General features: G+C 31.1%; 1 long non-coding RNA gene across 2 annotated transcripts; it reads left to right on the forward strand.

Moving 5' to 3' along the window:
- Positions 1-2974: 2974 nt before the first annotated feature.
- LOC145076147 (uncharacterized) lies at positions 2975-12729 on the forward strand. 2 transcript variants are annotated; one of them, XR_013692608.1, is made up of 4 exons: positions 2975-3162; positions 3417-3573; positions 3772-3863; positions 12610-12729. It is a non-coding gene; the product is annotated as an uncharacterized LOC145076147 (long non-coding RNA). The 2 variants fall into 2 exon arrangements; XR_013692607.1 differs by lacking the exon at positions 12610-12729 and adding an exon at positions 9026-9800.
- The last annotated feature ends 8067 nt before the right edge of the window (positions 12730-20796 follow it).

Raw genomic sequence — 20796 nt, forward strand, 5'->3', positions numbered from 1 at the left:
AGTATACGCATCCACCAAAAATTGTTGAAATAACCTTTTTGAATTTAAAATTAGTGAGAACGAATGATCCCTGTCTTGAATTCTAAAAGCGAAAAATTATCTCATTGTACATTTCGCCCGCTTGTTTTTTGTAGATGTAACACCTCTATGAAGAATATCAACGCTGTAACCATCATCACCATATGGAAATAGTAGCGGATATTGGAGAGGAAGATAAGAAGGATGCAATTCACTGATACGTTGTAGAAATCCGGATTTCGTTTGAACAACAATATCTCTATTTTGAACTGAATCAGAAATGTCACCTACAATTAAAGCAGCAACCTCAGAAGCAGTTGGTAGGTTATATGTCCTTCCATCTCGATCCCTTTTTCCAATAATTCTTAACTTCACATCAACTTGAGGATTTTTCTGAAAAACATCTCTTACCATTCTATAAGACCTAACCAAGACATTATTTGAATCTAACATCACCTTCAAATATTCAATAATATCATTATCAATGGATGTAGATTGATGCTTTTCCCCACTAAAAAAATTGAATATATACATAATATTAGTAAAAAAAAGATAAAAATATAAAAATTAAATATGAATAAGAAGTTTGAAAATATACCCAAAGCATTTTTGTCTATTTGAATTTTCGTTCTCGGTATCATAAATGTATAACTGAGAGAATTTCGGTTGCGATCCATTTGGTGGTAAAAGGCTTCCAATACTATGATAATTTTGGCCACCAAGTCTGAAAATGTATGGAGCATTTCCTTTATTGATTGAAGAATCTATTTTACCACCCATCGACGTAAAAGAAAACATTGAATTGTAACGTCGAATGTTTTTCATGAAGTTTTTGCTTTTAGAATCTGTTAGTCGAAACATTTTTTCATAATTTGGTGGTGGTTTCTTTAAATCTGGTAGTTGAACCTTGCCATAACCACAACATAATGAATAATTTGTGTTCCCTTTTTGTTTTCCTCTAATAGATTCATTTTTCCATAACTTTGCATGACATGTTTTACATACAACAATTTGATCACCATGATCCAAATATTCTGTAAAAAAATAAAACGGTATAAGTAAAGTATTTAAAATTTTAAGTTTATAAAATATGGTATTTTATTTGTAACAGAAAAAAAAAACAGGTATACATAGTGATTACCTTTGGAAATACCAACTATTAGGTTATCAGTAAGGACTTCATGTATATTTTCTACATCTGTTGTCAAGTCAATCAATGGAATAGGAGATAAATCTTTCAACTTTCTTTTTAATTTATGACATCCTGTACTTAACTTGATTGATGATGAAGAAGCAGTTATTGTAGATGCATTTCTGCATGTAACATTAACTGTAAAAAAATAGCGATCATATATAAATTTATTAGAAAGTGGACTAAAGTAAGTTTTGAAAAAAAAAAAGTTATTACCATTTGAAATGTTAGATAACGGAGTTCTAACATTTATATACAAAGAAGATGATTGTAGGGGTGAATTTTGTTTTCCACGTGATTTATATGGATTGACATTTTCATTTTGATGAACAATCTCTTTTGATTGATCTGGAAAAGAAACTTGTTATAAAAATGGAAGACATACGTTATAAAATATAATTAGAATGTAGGCAATAATATAAAATGATGATAAAGCATTTTTTTATATAGGTAAATGTAGTGTAAAAATTGAAAAATAAAATAAGTAAATTACAGTTATCCGTGTTTTTGAAAACAGTTGAAGCAGATGGATTGAGAACACTCGATTTTGTTTTCATTTTCTTCGATTTCTTATTATCCAGATATAATTTTCTTTGTCTTCTTTTCTCTCTTGCTTGCAAATAGTACATATTATGGTTTGCTTCTGCATAAGAAATAAAAGTATATGATATAAAATGTAAAATAAAAAATAATTGAAAGTTGGTTAACATTATATTTTTTTCGTAATAATATATAATGAATAATAATAGTGAACAAAGAAATGTACCTTTGTGACCGTTGTTAACAAATACCGCAGATGATGAATATTCAGTGGTCGATGAAGAAGGCAATGTATTTGCTTTTTCTTGTTATGTCAATATAAATCATATTTATATGTTATTAAATGATCTATTTAGGCGTTAAAATGTTTGTAATAAGAAATTTATAAATAAATGTTAAAGAAAAAACGTACCATTGTTAGCTGAAGTAATAACATTTGTAGTGGTTGAAGCTTGTTCGATTGATATAGTGGACAAGTTAATGTTACTTATATTATCTAAATAAAAACTATTTAATTTTCTACTCTTTTTAGAATTAAACGACTTCATGATATGTCTGCAAAATAAACAAATAATAACAATTAATTTATAAAATAAGATGAAACTTAAAAAATATAATAATTTATCTAAATAAAACCTAATTAATTTGTAAGTTGGTCAAATTTTGGTAAATAAAATATAAACAAATAATATTTATTTTAAACAAAATATAATATAGAAAATATAAGATATAAAGCAACATGATGATTTTGACATATATTTGCAATATTTTTTTATATAAATAAAACGTAATTAATTTTTAAGTCGGTCAATTATTGGTAAATAAAATATAAAGAAATAATAATTATATTAAACAAAATATAATATAGAAAAGATAAGATATAAAGCAACACGATGATTTTGACATAAATTTGCAATATTTTTTATACAAGTTTGTAAGTGGAACCATCCTTATAATTTGGTTGCATTTAAATTTTTTTATATTATTACTGAATAAATTTAAAACATAATTTTTATCATTCTTTTTTTTTTCAAAATGTTTTAATCAACCAATACAATAATTCAATTTTATTTAATATTATAGAAATGCATTTACACTTTTGTATTAAAAATGAACCGTAAATTAAGAATATATGTATTTATATTATATAGTTTATTTTTATTTATAAATCTTAAATAATAAATTTGTAGCTATAATATCTGTGGTTACAGACAAATTATACATTTTGGGAAATGGGAAATGTAATCGGCACAAACAGAAGCAATCCTCCTCCCACCCATTTGTAACTTTACCTTTCTGGATTTGAAGGTTAGAGAAATTGGATGAATGGTATTTATAAATCCAATATTATTGCTCTAACAAAATCGTTATGATTCACCACCCATATTGAAATCGTTATCATCCCGATTACAGTAAGTATCGTTCATTCATGTGTTTAATTTCTAACATTTTGTTTTCATCTATCGATTTCTTATATGTATGTCATCAACCGAAGTCGATTACATGTATATGCTACATATTCATTTGTTTTTTCTTCCTTCGTTTATCTAGTTCGGGTATCCACTAATATCTATTTAGAATATTTTGCAATTTCATCGTATTCGTTAATTTTTTCTCATAGAAAATAGATTAAAGTAAAAATAAAACATACCTGTTAATTTTGCAGTAGAATCGATGGAGTAGGAGTGTACACAGAAGAAGACATACAGAGAAGTGGAAAAAAACGTAAAATTATTGAAATAAATTATTGGCTGTTTTGAAGACTTTTCAGCAATCAAAACTTCAAAATTTGAAATTTGAAATTTGAAAATGCGATTATTCAGGTGATTATTCATACAGAATATTTATGTACTTAATTAAATTAAGAAAAGATTGATTTTTATTTATGTAAAATATACAAGATTTGGAAATCGACAAATTTGATGATTTTTGTTGATTTCTAAATTTATGTTTTCAATAATGGACCAGCAACGAAAAACATATGTATGAACATATAAATTTGTTTTTTGGAACCTGAACAGGAAAATGATGGTCCAGAGATTGGTGTTGGTACATTTTTTACATCTGAGAAGAAGAGTTATGCAGAAATTGTTGTTGCTACACTGTTTTCCAGGTGTGTTGTTTGTTGTTATGTTCTTTCATCAAGGTAACATATTAAGCCAATTAGTTTAATTGTTGAATATTGTAGTGTTTTTGGTGAGTAAGAAAAGAAATAAAACCATTGCAACAGTTCAACTTTTGTTAGTTTAGTCTTTCAACTTAAGGGCAATATGGTCTTTTTTTGAGTAAATCGGTTACAATAGTGTAAAAATGTCGGTTTTAAACTTGTATAAGTATATGTGTTAAGTAGTTTTCAACTTAGGGGTAATATGGTATCTTTTGGATTAATCTAAGTGTAAAAGGGTAAGATGGTCATTTTAAAACTTGAACAACACTTGTGAATTATAAGCACAATACAGTTAAAGAACATACATACATATATATATATATATATATATATATAGCATTGAAAGTAAAATAATATACTGAGTAAATAAATATAAATCTAAAAGTATATAATTTTACATTTTTTTCTATTAAGTGGATGCTTCTTCAAAACACATTCGTGTATACAACTAAGTGCTACAGTTTGTCCCATTTCATTGACAAAAAAGACCATTTAAAACCGACATTTTGAAATTAAGTTCTCATTATCGTTAAAAATGTGAATAACATTTGTGAGTTTTAGAAAATATATAAGATTTTATTATTCAGAATACATAAATAGCATAATTTTTATTATACATATTGGTTGATTTATTTATTTGTCTTAATTATTAACTGCCATATATTCAATACTTTTCTACTTAGGGGCAATATGGTCTTTTTAAAGTAAAAGAAGTGGAAAAGGGTAACATGACAGTTATAAAAAATAAAAAGTATATCATAGATTATAGTAGAAGTTTTTTTTATTCAGAATACTTAAAAAAAAAAGTAAAAATAACAATATACATTCAGTTTTTTGTTTTCAAAAAAGTAGAAGTAAATGCAGTGGATAAGGGATAAATGGTTGTTTTAAAACTTATATAACATATTTATCAAATACCTTTCAACTTAGGGGTAATATGGTCTTTTTTGGAGTAAATGAAGTGTAAAAGGATAAATGGTCATTTTAAAATTTGTATAACGTATGTATCAAATACTTTTCAACTTAATGGCAATATGCTCTTTTTTTGAGTAAATCGGTTAGAGAAGTGCCATTATGTCGGTTTTAAACTTGTATAAGTATATGTGTTAAGTAGTTTTCAACTTAGGGGTAATATGGTATCTTTTGGATTAATTGAAGTGGAAAAGGGTAAGATGGTCATTTTAAAACTTGAACAACAGTTGTGAATTATAAGCACAATACAGTTAAAGAACACACATATATATAGCATTGAAGGTACAATAATATACTGAGTAAATAATTATAAATCTAAAAGTATATCATTTTACATTTTTTTCTATTAAGTAGATGCTTCTTCCAAACACATTGGTGTATACAACAAAGTGCTGCAGTTTGTCCCATTTCGCTGACAAAAAAGACCGTTTTAAAACCGACATTTTCAAATTAAGGTCACATTATCGTTAAAAAATTTGAATAACATTTGTGAGTTTTAGAAAATATAACATATTTTATTATTCAGAATACATAAATAGCAGAATTTTTATTATACAAATTGATTGATTGATTTATTTGTGTTAATTGTTAACTGCCATATATGATATATTTTTCAACTTAGGGGCAATATGGTCTTTTTGAAGTAAAAGAAGTGGAAAAGGGTAACATGACAGTTATAAAAAATAAAAATCTATATCACATTATGTATAACAGTTGTGAGGTTTAGAAAGTATAGTTATATATAAGATATTTATAAAGCATTGAAAGTAAAATAATATAATGAGAAAAAAAATCGAAACCTATATCATAGATGATAACAGAAGTTTTATTATTCAGAATACATAAACAGAAAAAACCAAATAGTATTTTAGTAATTCAATTTGTTGTTTTTGATACTATAATTATAGAGAAACAGCAATGCATGTGAAATATTAAAATAGTAAAATACATATAGAAGCAGAATTTTTATTATACAGATTGGTTGATTGATTTATTTGTCTTAATTGTTAACCGACATATATGAAATACTTTTCAACTTAGGTGCAATATGATATTTTTGAATTAAAAGAAGTGGAAAAGGGTAACATGACAGTTATAAAAAATAAAAAAGTATATCATAGACTAAAATAGAAGTTTGTTTATTCAGAATACATTGGATACAAAAAAAAAGTATAAATAGCAATAAAATTAAGGAGTTTAGTATTGATTTCCTTTTTGATTTTTTGTGTTGTTTTATAATTTTTCATTTATTTTTTATTTTTTGTTTACTATTGAAAGAGCAATATTTTTGGCTAGTAACAGAAGTTGGTGATGTTAAGGTTAGTAGCATAAAACAATATTTATTATTTGGTGATGTTAAGGTTAGTAGCATAAAACAATATTTATTTGATCATTTTTACTGTCAGTATGAAAAAAAAACAATATAAATGAAGCCAATGAACATATTTTGAGTTTTCTTTCTACCTAGGACATGCTAGAAAACAGAAAAATAGAATAAGTTAGCATAAAAGCTAATGTATGTTGGTATCCTTCTAATATGCAATAAGAACATAAAAGAGAATGAAATAGACTTTGTGCAAATAATATGCAATATATAATTAATACGAATTGACAATTTTTAGATCTTTATGCTTTAAAAAATGAATCAAATTCTGCACATTCAAGTCAAGTGACGTGTGATAATTACATAATGAACAAACCAAAAGGAATAAAAGGTAAGAAGAAAATGGGGACCAAAATTAAGATCAATGACGAATATTTTAATAGGGTAGCGTGATTGTTAAGTGAATAATAATTTTGGGATTATATGATGTTCAGAAACGTGAAACAAAATAACATAGTAAATGCCATTAGAGTACTGAAAAAGTTGAGCCAATGTAATATGAAGAAACGAATATGAAAATCATAAAATTCCAATAAATCCAACTTAAAATAAAGAAACTTAAAAATGTAAACGGCTTAGGAGTCTATGATGCTGAAACAAAATTAAGCACGAAGTAATATTGTTTGTAGAAGTAAAGTGCATTTACTTTTCTTTCTTGGGTACCAAAAGAGGGATTGGTTGTTCATCTGGTGGTGACAACCGAGGAGTTTTAGAAGTAGACAAATTCTCCATTTCATCAAGATCTATGCATGTAGCAAGGTTTCTTTTTAATTCGGTAGGTGTAGAAAACAACTTTGTAGGACTTGTTGCAGTTGAGTTGTCCCTAGCACACGGTGTTAAATTTTCACCTGTGTGTGAAAAAGAATCCTACAATAAATTTTAGTTAGTTCTTATACATTAAATTGAAATATTTAAAAATTATATTTAAAAAAGTAGAACCTTCACAACTTTGGTCTCTTGGGAGGCAATATCTGAAGAACCAATAATGAATGAATCAGAATTATCAGGCTGCATTATAAGATCAAAAGAAAATGTTATTTTACTCATGTATAATTGGGCCAATGTCGTAAATATATATATATATATATATATATATATATATATATATATATAAAATTGTTGAAAAAAACCTGTGAATTCAGATTCTTTTTCTCTAGTTCATCAATTATGTTTGCATTCTCAGTCAATCTTGCTATCCCATAAATATTACTTTTATTATCCACATTGTAACTCGTGATATCAATTTTAATTGCCAACTTTTTGTCAACAACAACTTTCAACTCCATTGGATACAAATCCAAACTGATGCCAAGCTAAAATAAAAATAAATATTGTTAAATATTTTGTATGTAAAACATATAATGTATAACATATAGAATATATTAAAAACCATAAAATAATTACCTTCTTGTTTTATCATACAACTCTTTAGCTATGTATTTAAACAGCTTCTTTGCTTCTTGATCAAATAAGGTTAAAGTCAAAGTTCCTGTGTTGTCTTGAACCCGAAGTGGGATTTTAAATCTAAATAAAGTATAAAATGATATTATATTAAAAAATTATGATAAACATATATTGTTTTTATATAAAATAAATATGTAATACCTTGGAATAACCGAAATTTTGGTATTTTTGCAATTAGGATTAGAACATTCATAAGTAACAATTTCGGCCACTTCATGAGAACCATCAACCTTATCAGTAGAAGACTCTTTTTCTTTTGCTGACTTGTAGCAGTTGCTACAAGCAAGGTAATATCATCGTATGTTTTGACGTATTCCCTTAACAGTACCAACAATAATGACCGTTTTCTCCTTGAAATTTAAAAAATGTGCAATGTGAATAAATGTTAGTATGCAAAAATGCATTATAGTTTCGTTATAACAATATACTTTGGTTGTTTCTTACTAACAATATAGTTTGTTTAAAAATAATGTAAAGTGCCTCTAAAGGTTCAAACAAATCATCAATGTTAGAAAACATATGATTTTTGAGAAAGTCATCGTGTTCCGTGTTTTGTTTTGATGCAATCATCTTGATTCCACTTGACGAAAGTTGTTGTCCATTTTCAGAAACCAATCTGTTAATTCATAACAAAAAAATAATTAAATTAAATACATTATGAAAAAAATAAATCTCAAACTACAATGGTCATTATAAATATAAGTACTTATTTTTGTAGCTTGTAATCTCATCGATATCATTGTTTATGAACAACCTACTAACATCAAAGTAAGTGGAGGAAAAAGGACGACCTGCAAAAACACTTCTGATTAATTAATTATATATAAAATTTTAAAAAATACATTTTAAAAATAATTACAAACCATTAATAAACTTCATTCTGGCAAACTGAACAATAACAACAACCGGTGCAAGGCTGTTATTATTAGCCAGAAATTCTGTCATGTAGTATGCATTATGACCCCACAAAGTTACCTTAAGCTTAGTATCCCTGACAAGAATAAAAAAATATTGTAGCTAATATAAAAGAAAGTATATTATTTGTTTGTCATAATGGTAAATACTCTATATCTTGAAGATGCAAGAGCATTTTGTGTTTTGATTTATCTTCTTCAGATGTATCCATACGCCCATATTCGAATATGTGTCCAATAATATCTAGAAAAGCAACAAAATAGATTGCTTAAGTTAAAAAAAATTATCAATTTGTAGCAGATAAAAAAGAAAGTAGGATGTTATATAACAAAAGTTAATATTAAATGAACTAACCAAAAGATTTTGACTCCAGGATGTTGTTCGAAACGATAGTATTGAAGTCAACAAAATCAAAGCCGTGTGCAGATCCAGAAAAGTTTTCACACTCTTTCACAGTTGTATCGTGGTAAAAGTTAAGTTTTCTTTCTGGATCAGCAAACTTAAAATTTAAAGTATTTGGTGCGACATTAGGTTTCTTCACATATATCGAACTATCTTCTTTAAGATAGCGTTTGAATTTTGGAAACCATTTTTTCACACAAGATGCATGAATTTTCCTTCCCTAAAAAATAAACAAATAACAAATAATTATATATAATTGTTTATAAATATATACAAATTTTTACAAAAATAATAATTGAATATATACATCATATACCTCCTCATCCATCAAAATCATTTCTATTGAGTATGTTTCTTTTGCATTAAATTTTGACTTTTGAGTCCAAAGATGTATGATTCGAACTTTAATTGTGAAATCATCCTTGATTGAGTCAATTTCCTTTATAGGAGTAATATGTTCCATTGTACCTTGCAATTAAAAAATAATTGTTTTGTTAACAAAAATGTTAAAATATAAAAAGAAAAATCGAAAGCCATTGATTGATTTATTTATATATTTGTCTTAATTGTTAACTGGCATTTATCAAAACATTTTCAAGTTAGGGGCAATATGGTCGTTTTGGAGTAAACGAAGTGGAAAATGGTAACATGACAGTTATAAAAAATAAAAAACTATATCATAGACTATAGTAGAAGTTTTATTATTCAAAATACATAAAAAACAAAAAAAAAAGTAGAAATAGCAATACACATTGAATTTTTTGTTATTCAGAATACATAAATAGCAGAATACATAAAAAACCAAATACATTGATTGATTGTTATAGGTCAGATTTTATTATTCAGAATACATAAATAGCATATTTTATTATTCAGAATACATAAATAGCAGATTTTTATTATAAAAATTGATTGATTGATTTATTTGTCTTAATTGTTAACTGCGATATATCAAATACTTATCAAGTTAAGGGCAATATGATCTTTTTGAAGTAAAAGAAATGGAAAAGGGTAACATGACAGTTATAAAAAATAAAAAACTATATCATAGACTATAGTAGAAGTTTTATTATTCAAAATACATAAAAAACAAAAAAAAAAAGTAGAAATAGCAATACACATTGAATTTTTTGTTATTCAGAATACATAAATAGCAGAATACATAAAAAACCAAATAGATTGATTGATTGTTATAGGTCAGATTTTATTATTCAGAATACATAAATAGCATATTTTATTATTCAGAATACATAAATAGCAGAATTTTATTATAAAAATTGATTGATTAATTTATTTGTCTTAATTGTTAACTGCGATATATCAAATACTTATCAAGTTAAGGGCAATATGGTCTTTTTGAAGTAAAAGAAATGGAAAAGGGTAAGATGATAGTTATAAAAAATAAAAAAGTATATCATACATTATAGTATAAATTTTTTTATTCAGAATACATAAAAAAAAAGGAGAAATATTAATATACATTCAGTTATTTGTTTTCAAATTAAGGGCATAGATTGATTGATATAGCAGATTTATTATTTAGAATACATAAATAGCAGATTTATTATTTAGAATACATATTTTATTATTCAGAATACATAAATAGCAGATTTTTATTATAAAAATTGATTGATTGATTTATTTGTCTTAATTGTTAACTGCGATATATCAAATACTTATCAAGTTAAGGGCAATATGATCTTTTTGAAGTAAAAGAAATGGAAAAGGGTAACATGACAGTTATAAAAAATAAAAAACTATATCATAGACTATAGTAGAAGTTTTATTATTCAAAATACATAAAAAACAAAAAAAAAAGTAGAAATAGCAATACACATTGAATTTTTTGTTATTCAGAAAACATAAATAGCAGAATACATAAAAAACCAAATAGATTGATTGATTGTTATAGGTCAGATTTTATTATTCAGAATACATAAATAGCATATTTTATTATTCAGAATACATAAATAGCAGAATTTTATTATAAAAATTGATTGATTAATTTATTTGTCTTAATTGTTAACTGCGATATATCAAATACTTATCAAGTTAAGGGCAATATGGTCTTTTTGAAGTAAAAGAAATGGAAAAGGGTAAGATGATAGTTATAAAAAATAAAAAAGTATATCATACATTATAGTATAAATTTTTTTATTCAGAATACATAAAAAAAAAAAGGAGAAATATCAATATACATTCAATTATTTGTTTTCAAATTAAGGGCATAGATTGATTGATATAGCAGATTTATTATTTAGAATACATAAATAGCAGATTTTATTATTCAGAATACATATATAGTAGAAGTTTTATTATACAAATTGATTGATTGATTTATCTGTGTTAATTGTTAACTGCAATATATCAAATACTTATCAAGTTAGGGGCAATATGGTCTTTACATATATAGCAGTATTTTTATTATACAAATTGATTGATTCATTTATTTGTCTTAATTGTTAATTGCGATATATGAAATACTTATCAAGTTAGGGGCAATATGGTCATTTTGAAGTAAAAGAAGTAGAAAAGGGTAAGATGACAGTTATAAGCAATAAAAAACTATATCATAGACTATAGTAGAATTTTTTTTTATTCAGAATACATAAAAAACAAAAAAAAAGTAGAAATAGCAATATAAATTCAGTTATTTGTTTTCAAATTAAGGGCATAGATTGATTGATATAGCACATTTTATTATTCACAATACATAAGTAGCAGATTTTATTATTCAGAATACATAAATAGCAATATACATTTAGTTTTTTGTTTTTAAATTAAGGGCATTATGGTATTTTCTATAGTAAATGAAGTTGATAATGAGGTCACATTATGGTTTAATTATCGTTTAAAAATCTGTATAACAGTTGTGAGGTTTAGAAAGTATAGTTATATATAACATATGTATAAAGCATTGAAAGTAAAATAATATAATGAGAAAAAAAATCGAAACCTATATCATAGACTATAACAGAAGTTTTATTATTCAGAATACATAAACAGAAAAAACCAAATAGTATTTTACTAATTCTATTTGTTGTATTTGATACTATAATTATAGAGAAACAGGAACGCAGGGGAAAGAGTAAAATAGTAAATATATATAGAAGCAGAAATTATATAACATAGAAAGACAGAATGAATATACGTAAGAAAGGTAAACCTGGTTGATTATGCAGTCCAGAAAAAGAAGGCGATTGGTATACGATCGATATATGAAGAACAAAAACAAAACAAATGAGTATAAGATCGATATATGAAGAACAAAATCAAAACAATGTAGTATCCCTTACCAGACGATGAATAATCGACTTATTCGTACTGAAAGAGGAACGTAAAGAGGAACGTAGGTGTTTGTGTATATACATATATTTAAATTCAAATTAGAAAGACTGTGCCTGATTTTTTGGGATTGTTATTCGATTGACTGATTATTTGGGATAGAGATAAAGTTTAGCTCATATTTTATTCCTAATTTGTTGCAGATTAATATGGTATAATTGATAATTAGAATTTTGAAAATCAAATTTGCTGTTTTTGGCGGATTTGCAGTATTGTTTCAACGGAAGGGCAAAGTGGTAATTTCAGTTAACACTATTGAGCGGGAAAATGAATGGAGTTGGACGCAAGGAGGTTACACGTGTCTGTATTGGTACTGTTTTATTAGTAGAGTAGATACGAACTCATATGGTTTAAAATATGCTAAGATTCCGGAAGCTGCTTGTTGACGGTTTGTCAATGACCTTCCATCCTCTTTCACAAAATTTAAAACTACAAGAACATCTGCAAACTTGTAAGTGTGTTGAAATGTGAACCCCATCTTGTATCTCCTGCTCGAACAAGTGTACTCTCTTGATTTAACCCTCTTCCGATTTCAAGTTCACCACTACACAAGCCTTTTTGCACCCTTACTCTTGCTTGTTTGTGTAGTAAGTCTTTTCTTTTACACAAGGCACAAACAACATTAACTACCAATGAAATTTGCTCAAAAAAGTCACTAACGACCATCAATATTAAGCTAAATAACTACTAATTTCACCAAATCATTCGATAAGGCAATAACTTCAATAAAAACAGAGAAATTATACCAAATCAAAATTGAACTTCAATAAAGTCATAGCAATTTCACCAAATCAAGCAATAAGTCAATAGCATCAATAAAAACATAGCAATTTCAAAAAACCTAAGCAAATTGGTAAAATTTCCAAGTATCAATAATACTTACTTGCTTCATTCTTAGGCTAGGGCTTGGAGATTACTTGGAGAGTTGGAATCGAATTGAGCAATGGGAGTCAAAATGTCGAATTGAGCAACGAGATTCGATGAGAAGGAATCAACGATGGCCGATGGAAGCAGCAAGCAAGCATCAGTGAAGTCGATATCAAGCAGAAGCAATGATGAGCGAACACAGAAGGCCCTTGTTTTTTCTGTTCTTTTTTCTTCTACTGAATGACGGAATGAGTGTCCCAAGTCCCAATTGGATCAATATATCCAATTATCCAAATGTCATTGGGCTATTTTTCCCATTTCTTTTTATATAGGCTAAAATTAATAGGATTAAAATTGAAAGCATTAGGCTACAAATTATAATTTGTAAATATTTTTTGGGCATGGTTGATCCAATAGAGAGACATTTTTTTAGGTAATGTAGTGGTATAATAGGTAAAAAAATTCAAAAAAATGTTCACTGTGTATAGGGAAGGTAGGTGTTGTCGGTGCCACACCGTGTACCTCACTAGAACCGACCCTGAAGCCCAATATGGCTCGACTTCAAGTGTAAATCAGTAAGTCTCGCAACAGCCAACAAACACATCATTTGGAGGCCATGGTACTTAATTTAATCAACAACAATATTTGAATCTCGCATTAGTCTTTCATGAAATTTCGATTCAACCTCCGCAAGATACAAACCACTACATGGATTTTGGAGCAAGTTGTAACATGACATTTTATTAACGTGCAATTCACTATTTAACTCCATGTACTTATAAAAGCATAATGATTGGCAATGGTGTCGTTCTGCTAGTTAGATTTGTTGGTCATAAATCTTTCCCTTTCTCTAACAACTATCTTTTGTTGAAAATTGTTCTTGTCTCAATCAAAATGCTAATAAATCTCATATGTGTCCGTCATTTTACTATTGATAGTTATGTTTATGTTGAGTTTGATCTGTTTGCTTTCATTATGAAGGACCTTAACATAGGCATCGTGCTACAACGTTGTGGCAACAATCACTCTAATATTTGTCATGTTCTTCCTTCATCTGTTCGGTCTGACTTCGTCTTTGTTCTTGTTGTTGCCTCTTTCATTACTTAGCATCAACACTTTCCCACCCATGCTAAACTAACTTTGAATTTATTCACTCGCAAAACTTTATTTCTTATTCAAGTCATATTTTTTTTCTTATTTCATGTATGTCAATTATAAAAATACTATCGTTTATTTTTAGCTTATAAACTACCAAAACTAGTCGTGTGTTTGGACTTGTTCGCTATGACCTCTCGACTTCCCGGTCACTAGTCTTAGTGGATTCAAGCATTATTTTATTTTCATGTAACACTATAAATTTTCAAACAAATTTTTCATTTTTAAAATCACAAAAATTCTCATAACACATTTCACAAAAATCCCAATTATCTCATTAACAAAACGCAACACCACAATTGTTTGATTAATAACCCAAGATCCTCAAAACATAACTTTTTCTCTTGTGTGTACAATCAAACCGGCACCTTCACGAGATCCTGTGAAGAACCTGAAACACATAATACATAACACGGTAAACACAAAGCTTAGTGAGTTCCCCAAAATACCACACACGGCTCATTAGCCACTCGAGGCTATAACTCAATAAGACCCTCTGGTCAATGTGTCTCAGTGGGACCCTCCGGTCCCACAGCTCGGGTGGACCATCCAGTCCTAACTCAGTAAGCTCAAAATAATACACAGCATAAATCACAAAGACATAATGCAGGATATCACAACACTCAATATAAACACATAAGACCCTCCGATCACACAACTCAAATTACCACTCAAGGTATGTATAGTGAGAAGACTCACCTCGGGTGATGAACAGCTCTTATAGATGTTGCTGCTGCACCGGCCTCTAACACTGGACCAAAATCCACAATTACCCCATTAAGATCTAAGTCCAAATCCTTACTCTTTAGGTCTAAAGGTAGTCCACTAACTAGCCCATCAATAACCTAAAACTCATTGGGCCCACCAAGGCCTAATAATGAATGGGCTCTCTTGAGGCCCAACTCTCAAGTCCAAGTGAAAAGCCCAACACAAGGGCCCACGACATAAATATAATATTTCTTTGCTCAAAATCTCTAGTACACGAGCCCAAAGATCCAGGCCCAACCCTTAGGCACATTATAAGTTTTAACCCAAAAGCCCACAGTGAGGTTACACGGGGCGTACCTCCCTTGGTACGCTCAGCGTACACAAGCATGCATGAAATCTGATCGGGGATACAAACCCAGTACGCGGGTCGTACTGGAATTACGATCGGCATACACCCAATTTTGCTTAATCCACTCTCTTGGTCTTAACCCATTAAGACCTTAGCTCATATCTCGGATCTAGACTCCCTAAAGGCTCTTATTCCATGAAGTTCATGAATTTAAGCCTTTTCATGGCTGGTAAAGTCACAAACACCCAAAACTCTCATTTTTCTCATCTTAAAATGCACATATCACATGCGTGGGATGATTCAAACGTCCAAGTCTCGATTTTTATAACTCCACGCCACTAAAGACACTCAAAGAAGCTGATAATAACCTCTTGAGCTCAATATCTCATAAAGTTTCCAACTTTGGGACTAAAACCCTAAAATACACTAAAATGATGCACAAATCAAAAGAGTGAGAAAGCTTTGAGCTTTATACCTCAACATGAAGCTTCCAACTCAGATAAGCTCAGATCTAAAGTTTGGAATCCCACTCCTTCTTCTTCAAGGCTCCTTCTTCACTCCAAAGAAACACAAGATCACTCAATAGCTCACAAATGGACACACAAGCTTAGTGGACGAATATTTAGGGTTTGAGAGGGTTGATTGTCTGAGGATGGTGGCCAGGAATGAGGCCATCTTATTCTTTATATATGGACACCCCCTCATTTAGGGTTTTCATTTTGTGCCTAGTACGCCCAGCGTACTAGGTGGCTCCGCTTAAAAGCCATGCACATGAGTACGCTAAGCGTACACATACGTACGCCGAGCGTACTCAGATGCCACCTTTCTTAAATAAGGGACTTATCTTGCCAAAACTTTAAACTGTCATAGATTCCTCGTTATAAGTCTGTTTCCAATGAACCTCATATTCATGGAAAGATTATGAGGAGCCCTACGCTCCTAGCAACTTTTTGCAGCCCTGAGGCTTCCTCATGCCCGGGTTGCAGCCTACGAACCCTAAATTACGGACGATCCAAAACAGGATGTTACAGTTCTCCCCCACTTGAATTAGAATTAGCCCTCGAAATCGCTCCTTATCAACACATAGATCGAACCCAGTAACCCGAGAAGCACCACCTAAAGAACCTCATACCATACAACAATCTCCTCCAAAGACACCTAAACCCAACAAGAACTCCCAACCTCGAGAAAGGACAGACCCTTCTACCGTTGCGGTACTCGTTCTGTCTCTCCAGAACTTAAAAACTCTAGTGGTCTGTCTCCCCGCCAGACCACCCTCGCAAGATATCATCATGTTAATTGTTCATCGAATAATAGACTCTAAGAGCACTCTACCAATTCTGATTCTCTAATCGATCTCGGTCGTAACTCAAAAGGAACGGAAGGGTCATATCCCACCAAGGACCCACCGCCTGAATAGCTATCAAAAGTCTTCTGAAGGATTGATCCTCAAAACTCTGTCCTCAGACACCAGGAAGCGGTCATGGCATATCGGAACGATCCTCTAACACCCATAATCATAAGCCCCATTTCCTCTCAAATGTTCCTTCCGACACTGAGCACTAGGTCAACTCCTGACCTGAAAGTTGGACCTCTACGGGCTACTCATTTCCCACCCAACAAGTCAACTTTATAGCTCCCTTTCGCAATAGCTATCTCAGCCCTTCATGTGACACGCGAAGTCACGAAGTTCGCCTTATGATGTGTGTGAAATAAACTAGTTTTATCCTACTTTTTAATTATGAATTTAACACACAAAAGGCAGTGAACCTGTCAATTGGTGGTACAAATTAGCAAGCAGGGTATCGAACTCAGGGAACTGAAATTAATCTAACTACTAAAGTTATCTAAAACAAATAGTAAAATATAAGGGGTTTCTCTAGTTTTTCAAGACTAGAAACTTAACTAAAACTTAACTAAAACTTAACTAACACTTAACTAAGCAACTAACAGCTAAACAATTAAAATGCAACTAAATTCAATGATAAAGAGGACTTTTGTTTAGGTTCGAATCATTTGATCATATCGTTGATTTTATGGTAATTGTGTCGGATTAACTTTTCATTGGTTACCGATTAAGGTGATTAGGTTCACGTTCGCTAGTACCAATCCTTAGAAAACAAATTAATTCAAGCCATGGCCAGTTTTCTAAATTAATGAATTTCCTAGTTTATTCATTCGGGTTAAGTAAGACTTGTAATGGTTAGTTAAATTAATAATTCACTTAACCTCTTGTTGATGGTTTATCACACAAGCTCACACATTAATTTACCTATTTTCTAATTAATCCTAGTTTGACATTCGCTATTCCTAGGCATATAACTATGTTTTCACATAAATCATACGATTTAGCAATTAGGAGATGTTCATACAGCTTAATATACTGGACAATTAACTGAAAATAGTTGTAATTAACACATAAGGTTCTTTAACAAACTTAACAAAACAAAATCACCAAATTAAATTAATCCTAACCATAAAATCAATCCATAATCACAAAATCATCTACCCTAAACAGAAGATAAACGTTTTAGTTCATAATTGCAGTAAAAACAAACTCAAAAACGAATTCAATTGATTCAAACATGATTTAATCAAAAGATTAACTAAGAATGAACTAGAGATTACATTAATTCTCTTCAAATTCAAAGATAGGGTTGATTCTTCAGCTTCTCACGGTGCAGTAACACCTTCAATCGCAGCTTAGCCTCCTAGGGTTCCATAGAAGTCCTTGGTCTCGGTCTTTAAGTCCCTATTTATAGTTTTCTGGAAACAGAGTTGACTCGTCGAGTCCAGATACTGACTCGACAAGTCCATCACTTAAACTCTATGTACGGCAAGGACTTTTATAGCTTCGCGAACCTTCGATCCGACTCATCGAGTAGATGTCCCTACTCGCCGAGTAGCTTCAGAATTTGACTCTTTTCTTCTCTCTTTAGTTCCCGAGCTTCCGATCGCTTCTCCTGCTTCCTTTTTGTTTCCGAGCATATCTTTTGGACTGAAAATACAATTTAAACACTATTAAGTACCTTTTGTCCATAAATTGTAAATAATTAGCCAATAAATAATAAAAATCTAAACTAAATACATAGCTAAATATGCACATATCACCTTACCTCACGCGAATACTACCATCCCCTTCTGAAGTCGCCTCACCTCCAACCTCTGTCATCTACTACTCACTAGTTCCGTATGTCTCATGGTCCTTCCCAAACCAACGAACTATCCTACTCAAGTCTAAAACATCAGACGGAAACACATCCCTCTCAGAATGAGATCTACCCGAAATCCCAACATGCTCGTCCTCCACACAGATAGAGCCAAACTCACCCACCAGAGTCTGGTCTAACATAGAATTGGAACCACTCATCCCAATCTAGCACCAAACTCATAACCCATGTTCCATGATTATACGTATGCATTACACCTCGATCCTTCTGATTCGCAACAACCCCTCTTATTCTCAAAACACAACGGTTTTCGACCACCGTCGAGACCCCCGTCTCGCCCTTGGTTCGACCACCAGGTTCTCACATACTTCTCTGGTAAGGCTACCTAGGCCTAAGAGTCGCTCTGCGTTATACCCTGACTAGTAAGCATGTGGCTCCCCATAATTGTAAGACACTCTCTCTCACTGACTAACAAGTGTTACGGCTCCCCGTAGTCCTATAACACTCTCTCATTGCTTTGTGAATGCTACGGCCCCACATAGTCTTACGACACCCTATCTGACTCATGTATGCTACGACTCTCTGCAGTCATACTATACTCTCTCCCTGACTCATGTATGCTACGGATCTCTGCAGTCACACGATACTCTCTCTATGACTCATGTATACTACGGCTCTTCGCAGTCACATGATACTCTCTCTCTCTCTCTCTCTTTCTGACTCATATATGTTACGGATCTCCGCAATCACACGATACTCTCACTCTGAATTATGTATGTTACGGCTCTCCGCAGCCACACGATACTCTCCCTTTGTCTCACGTATGCTACGACTCTTCGCAGTCACACGATACTTTCTCTTACTCTCCCTGGGCTGTCCCCATGATCTCCCCTGGAAGTCCTAAGTGATTACTCACACCCGGATCTGTTTACTCTTTTATCACCTCATATTCTCATCCTCAAGTCGTCACCACATTGAGTCTACTATCGAATACTCCATGGTCCAACATAGATAGGTATACACACCTACCTATGTTAAGCATCACTACTCCTGACGATAACCATCGTGACAAACACTTTCTCTTGTTGCAATTCGCATTCTTGGATAATCCCGTTTGATGACAATTAGCTGAAGGGTTCCCACTGGAATAATAGTCTCTTGGTACTCCACTTGCCATCTCACAGCTCGAGTCTCAAAATAGTCCAAACTTTTTAGGGTATCATACTCGGATACCTCGGTACACCATCACAAATCTCGTGATGTCTTGCTACGACCACTGATCTCCCTCTCACACATCTCGTAATCTCAAAATACGTCAATTTTCAATTTGAAGCACGGAGGAATTGCCAATGACTGAGAACACCTTGGCAACAATCTAAACCTCATTTTCTTCTGAACACATACAACATGCATTATCTCGCTCTGCACCTCACCTCATCCACCTATAACCTAAGTCTCATGTGTCAGTACCGTAGATCTCAATAGCCAGTTCTCTTACCGCACTTGAATAAATCTCTGATCCTCTCAATAAAAATACCCAGTTCTCCCTCACTCAAGGTTCGAACCATCATCACTTAGCATACCAACAGGCTACTCCACAGACTGTTTCACTAGGTACATCGTACTTGACTCTTGGAATGTACTAACTAATCACTTGTTGACCTTCCCGATGGAGATCAACCAACTCAAAATATCCCAAATCTCAGATGAAATCCTCGGAGTCCTCCCAATGTGTCTGCCTCTAGTCACCTCGAAGTCTCAAACCGACACATCGCTGGATATCCCAACTGTCTCGAATTAGTCTCGGCTCTCAATCTGGAAATAATGCACTATCACACACCTCGTCTCCGATCTTTCACCCAAAGTCCCATCGTGTGGATCATCATAGAATCAAGATACTTCATTCCCACAACCGATACACAACATAAGCAACAAGGGCTTCCGCCTCGGTATACTCCTCTTAATCACATGGAACTGCTGCTAAAAAGTATGCCTCACCCATGAAGGCATTTCCTTATTCTCTTCCATCTCTGTCCCCACTAATGACTCTCTCATGGTATAAGAAATACCTCGTAGTAGACATACTGCTCAAATACTCTGGTGAAAAGGTCACAACTATATGCTACCCCACGAGGTTTACCTCCAACT

This window comes from Lactuca serriola, chromosome 9, assembly GCF_051521515.1.
Source record: "Lactuca serriola cultivar US96UC23 chromosome 9, Lser_US96UC23_V15, whole genome shotgun sequence".
Classification (NCBI taxonomy): domain Eukaryota; kingdom Viridiplantae; phylum Streptophyta; class Magnoliopsida; order Asterales; family Asteraceae; genus Lactuca; species Lactuca serriola.